We start from the raw sequence: 6,000 nt of genomic DNA, 5'->3' as shown, positions 1-6,000 counted from the left end.
GAGTCTCGCTCTTCACTCTGTCACCCAGGCTAGAGTGCAGTGGTGTGATCTTGGCTCACTGCAAGCTTCACCTGCCAGATTCACCCTATTCTCCTGCCTCAGCCTCCCAAGTAGCTGGGACTACAGGTGCCCGCCACCACACCCAGCTAATTGTTTGTATTTTTAGTAGAGATGAGGTTTCACCTTGTTAGCCAGGATAGTCTTGATCTCCTGACCTAGTGATCCACCCACCTTGGCCTCCCAAAGTGCTGGGATTACAGGTGTGAGCCACTGCGCCCAGCCCCCATTCAGTAATATTCTATTCTACCAAAAATATTCTATTCAACTTGGCTTCCTTTGGACCCAAAATGTGAAAATGTGAACAGTATTTCAAAGGAATTTTTATGATAATTATCTTATTCTTATCGGTAATGCTCTTGTATTTACCAGATAATAAATTCAGAAGTGGCTGGATGGGGTGGCTCCTGCCTGTAATCCCAGCACTTTAGGAGGTCGAGGTGGGAGAATCACTTGAGGCCAGGAAGACCAGCCTAGGTAACAAAGTAAAACTCCGTATCTACAAAAAAATTTTAAATCAGCCAGGTATCGTGGAGTATGCCTCTAGTTCTAACTACTTGAGAGGCTGAGGCAGGAGGATCCCTTGAGCTCAGGAATTTGAGGTTGCAGTGAGCCAAGATCCCTACTGCATTCCAGCCTGGGTGACAGAGTGAGACTCTGTCTCAATAAATAAATAAATAAATAAATAAATAAATAAATAAATTCCTAAAACTCTACAACAAAAAGACAACCCATTTAAAAAATGGCCAAAAAAGCACAAATAGCTATTTCTGCAAAGAAGATATACAAATGGCCAATAAATACAGGAGAAGATGTTCAACATCATTAGTCCTTAGGGAAATGCAAACTGAAACCACAGCGAGATACCACTTCACACTCACTAGAATGGCTAAAATATAAAAGACAGACAATTATAAGTGTTGACAAGGATGTGGAGGAAGGGAATCCCTCATATGTTGCTAGTGGGAATGTAAAACGGTGGAGCCATTTTGAAAAACATTTTGACAGTTTCTCTAAATGTTAAATATACAATTACCATATGATCCAGAAATTTTGCTCCTTAGTATATGCCCAACAGAATTGAAAACATATGCCCTTACGAAAACCTCTGTATGAATATTCATGGTAGCATTTTTCATAATAGCCAAAAGTGTAAACAACCCAAAGGTTCATCAATGGATGAATTGAGAAACAACATATGATATGCCTATACAGTGAAATATTGTTCAACCATACAAAGGAAGTATAGTACCAATACATGCTACAACATGGATGAACCTTGAAAACATGATGCTAAGTGAAATAAGACACAAAAATCCACATATTGTATGATACCATTTATATTAAACATCCAGAATAGGCAAATCCATAGTGACTAAAAGTAGATTAGTGGTTGCCAGGGAGGGAGAAGAGGGATGGCAGTAACTGCTAATGGTTACTGGGTTTCTCTTAGGGAGTGATAAAATGTTCTGGAATCAGTGGCAATAATTGCACATATCTGCGAATATACTAAAAACCACTGACTTGTACACTTTAAAGGGTAAATTTTATGTTACGTGAGATCTACATCAATAAAAAGCAGCTCAAAAGAAATGAAATGTTTTGACTCAGCGCAGTGGCTCATGCCTATATTTCCAGCACCTTGGGAGGGTGGGGCAGGCAGATCACTTAAGGTCAGGAGTTCAAGACCTGCCTGGCCAACATGATGAAACTTCGTGTCTACTAAAAATACAAAAAATTAGCCAGGCATGATGGCACACACCTGTAGTCCCAGCTACTAGAGAGGCTGAGGCCTGAGAATTGCATGAACCCAGGAGGTGGAGGTTGTAGTGAGCTAAGATCATACCGCTGCACTCAAGCCTGGGTGACAGCAAGACTCCATCTCAAAAAAGAAAAAAAGAAATGAAAATGTTTAATAAATGTATACTCACTTAAAAACCTGTGTCACCTTGTATATAAATTAAATTTTCACTAAAAATAAAAATTTTGCTTTTTTTTTTTTTTTTTTTTGAGACAGGGTCTCACTCTGACTAGAAATCAGTGAGGCAGTCATGGCTCACTGCAGCCTTGACCTCCAGGGCTCAAGCGATCCTTCTGTGTCAGCCTCCTGAGTAGCTGGGATTACAGGTGTATACCACCAAGTCTGGCTAATTTTTAAATTTTTTGTAGAGACAGCATTTCACCATGTTGCCCAGGCTGGTCTCAAACTCCAGGCCTCAAGCTATCCACCTACCTAGGATTCCCAAAGTGCTGGGATTAAAGATGTGAGCACAGAGCCTAGCTAAATTTTGCTAGTTGACACATTTTTCTACTTCATGAAAGAATTATACTCACAAATATAGTATGTTTGATTTATTCCTAAAAGGAGAGGTCCTATGAAGTACTAAATCTTCTCAGTTTAAATGTTTGTGTGTTCTTTTTTTTTTTTTTTTTTTTGAGACAGAGTCTTGCTCTGTCACCCAGGCTGGAGTGCAGTGGTGTGATCTCAGCTCACTGCAACCTCCGCCTCCCAGTTTCAAGCAATTCTCATGCCTCAGCCTCCCGAGTAGCTGGGATTACAGGTGCATGACACCACGCCCATCTAATTTTTGTATTTTTAGTAGCGGCAAGGTTTGCCCATTTTGGCCAGGCTGGTCTCGAACTCCTGACCTCAAGTGATCCGCCCACTTCGGCCTCCCAAAGTGCTGGGATTACAGGCATGGGCCACCACACCTGGCCAAATGTTTGTGTGTTCTCACATTAAAAACCATACATACAGCTGGCTGGGCATGGTGGTTTATGCCTGTAATCCCAACACTTTGGGAGGCCGAGGCAGGCAGATCATGAGGTCAGAGGATCAAGACCATCCTAGCTAACACGGTGAAACCCCATCTCTACTAAAAAATATATATATATAAAATTAGCCGGGCATGGTGGCAGCCGCCTGTAGTCCCAGCTACTTGGGAGGCCGAGGCAGGAGAATGGGGTGAATCCGGCAGGCAGAGCTTGCAGTGAGCCAAGATCATGCCACTGCACTCCAGCCTGGGTGACAGAGAGAGACTCCATCTCAAAAACAAACAAACAAAAAAACTCACAAAAAACAAAGAAACATACATACGACTGGGTACAGTGGCTCATACCTATAATCCCAACACTTTGGGAGGCCAAGGCGGACAGATCACAATGTCAGGGGATAGAGACCATCCTGGCCAACATGGTGAAACCCCATCTCTACTAAAAATACAAAAATTAACTAGGCATGTTGGCGTGCACCTGTGGTCCTAGCTACTTGGGAGGCTGAGGCAGGAGAATTGCTTGAACCTGGGAGCAGAGATCGCACCACTGCACTCTAGCCTGGTGACAGAGTGAGACTCTGTCTCAAAACAAAACAAAAAACCATACATACAGTAAAGACAGTCTGACAGCTGGAGCAATCGGCAGAACTGTCTAATTCCCCAGTATAAACAAAATGGATGAGCAGCTCCTGAGAGGGAGATTAGCAGCATGCAGGAGGTTTTTGGGGAGGACTCTTGGGGTCAACACCACGGAAAGGATGGGAAGGAAGCTGGTCTGGGCAGGGGGAGAAGCTGGGCTATGATGCAGTCTCAAGGGAGACCCTCCAGGAAACCCTGAGACTGGATGGCCCTTCAGCATTATCCTGAGTTAGGACACACGGCTGGGCCTTTTATAACTGTCTGGATTAGTTGCTGGATGCCCTGAGGAAGGGAGTGGAGGTGACCTCAGGAGAAATGGCTTCCTTCAGTGAAGTAGATATTAAAGGAGATGACAGCCAAGGACAGCAGGGCTTCCTGCTGCTGCTATGCCTAGCATCTGGGGAGATTAGTTCTTTATTCCTGAAAGGATGTGGAATAATGCGTCACTAAAATGCTTAGGAAGAAAACTAGCACTTACCAAGAACCTACTATGCACCAAACATTTTCATATACATTATTTCATTTAGTCTCAAATCCAGAAGTTATTTGACCCCAAGGCCACATGGCTAGTGATGAAAGCAGAATAAGAGACCATCTCTGTCTCCAAAACTCTTTTCTTCACATCACACTGGCCAAGTGACTATCTGAAACTTGGAAATTTTTAATTGATTCCTGTCTTAAAATTGACATCTTCTGGCTGGGCGTGGTGGCTCACACCTGTAATCCCAGCACTTTGGGAGGCCAAGGCGGGCAGATTATGAGGTCAAATGATCAAGACCATCCTGGTCAACATGGTGAAACCCCGTCTCTACCAAAAATACAAAAATTAGCTGGGCATGGCGGCACGCGCCTGTAGTCCCAGCTAATCGCTTGAACCCGGGAGGCAGAGGTTGCAGTGAGCTGAGATGGCACCACTGCACTCCGGCCTGGCAACAGAGCAAGACTCTGTCTCAAAAAAAAAAAAATTGACATCTTCTGAACATCTACTATATGCCAGATGCTGGAGAATTAAGGGGAAAAAAGCTGAAATATCACACACACACACACATTATATATACATTATACATAATAGATATAAATAAATAAATAAATAAATATGTATACATCAATATACATATAGTTGTCCCTGCATATCCTCAAGGCATTAGTTCAGGACTACTCTTCAATATCAACATCCACAGATGCTCAAGTCCCTTATATAAAATGGTGTAGTATTTGCATATAACCCGTACACATCCTTCCATATGTGTATCTATTAAATCATCTCTAGATTACTTACAATACCTAATACAATGTAAATGTTATATAAATAGTTGTTATACTGTATTGTTAAAAGAATAACAAGGAAAAAAGCCTGTACGTGTTCAATATTGATGCAACCATCCATTAAAAAAAATATTTTCTAGGCTGGGCATGGTGACTTATGCCTGTAATCCCATCACTTTGGGAGGCTGAGGCGGGCGGATTACAAGGTCAGGAGATCAAGACCATCCTGGCTAACGTGGTGAAACCCCGTCTCTACTAAAAAAACACAAAAAATTAGCCGTGCGGCGTGGTGGGTGCCTGTAGTCCCAGCTACTCGGGAGACTGAGGCAGGAGAATGGAGTGAACCCGGGAGGTGGAGCTTACAGTGAGCTGAGATGCACCACTGCACTCCAGCCTGGGTGACAGAGTGAGACTCCATCTCAAAAAAAACCCAAAAAAACGAAAAAAAAAAAAAAACCCCACAAAGCCAAATTTCTTGCTTACTGTAAACAGTAAGAGCCGTGCAGGTGAGGCACAGTCTTCAAGCAGACCAGACTACTAATCTTCTATCAGGCTTTGAGAAAGTGAGGAGTTCAGAGATGGGCAAACTTTCAAAGGTGTAAGTGTGTTGGCATCATTTGTAGAAGTGATAACTTGGGTGAAACTATTGTTGAGTGGCTGGTACTCAGAGGAGTGTTTATTGAAGTGAGTCTTTGTGATTGGTTGAATCAAGAGGTTGTCACTGATTGGATTTACAAAAGCACGTTCACTGTGATGAGTAATCATGGGTCAATTGAACTTAAAACTGGCTCTGATTGCTGGTTGTTACCATGGCTAACTGTATAGTCAATATTTTCTTAGGAGTGTGTCATTAGCAGAAAGGAAGTATGGATAAGTGGAAGTGTTGAAGGTGTTTGAGGAGAGAGTTACACAATAGCCATCTATGAAGGCAGGCGCAGTGGCTCACACCTGTAATCCTACCACTTTGGGAGGACGAGATAGGCAGATAACTTAAGGTCAGGAGTTTGAGACTAGCCTGGTGAATGTGGTGAAACCCTGCCTCTACTAAAATTATAAAAATTAGCCAAGTGGCCGGGCATGGCAGCTCATCCCTGTAATCCCAGCACTTTGGGAAGCCAAGATGGGTGGATCACCTGAAGTCAGGAGTTCGAGACCAGCCTGGCCAACATGGTGAAACCCCGTCTCTACTAAAAATACAACCAATTAGCTGGGCATGGTAGCAGGTGCCTGTAATCCCACCTACTCGGGAGGCTGAGGAAGGAGA

Source organism: Chlorocebus sabaeus, chromosome 21, assembly GCF_047675955.1.
Source record: "Chlorocebus sabaeus isolate Y175 chromosome 21, mChlSab1.0.hap1, whole genome shotgun sequence".
In the NCBI taxonomy this organism is placed as follows: domain Eukaryota; kingdom Metazoa; phylum Chordata; class Mammalia; order Primates; family Cercopithecidae; genus Chlorocebus; species Chlorocebus sabaeus.
Note: the sequence above shows the minus strand (reverse complement) of the source record.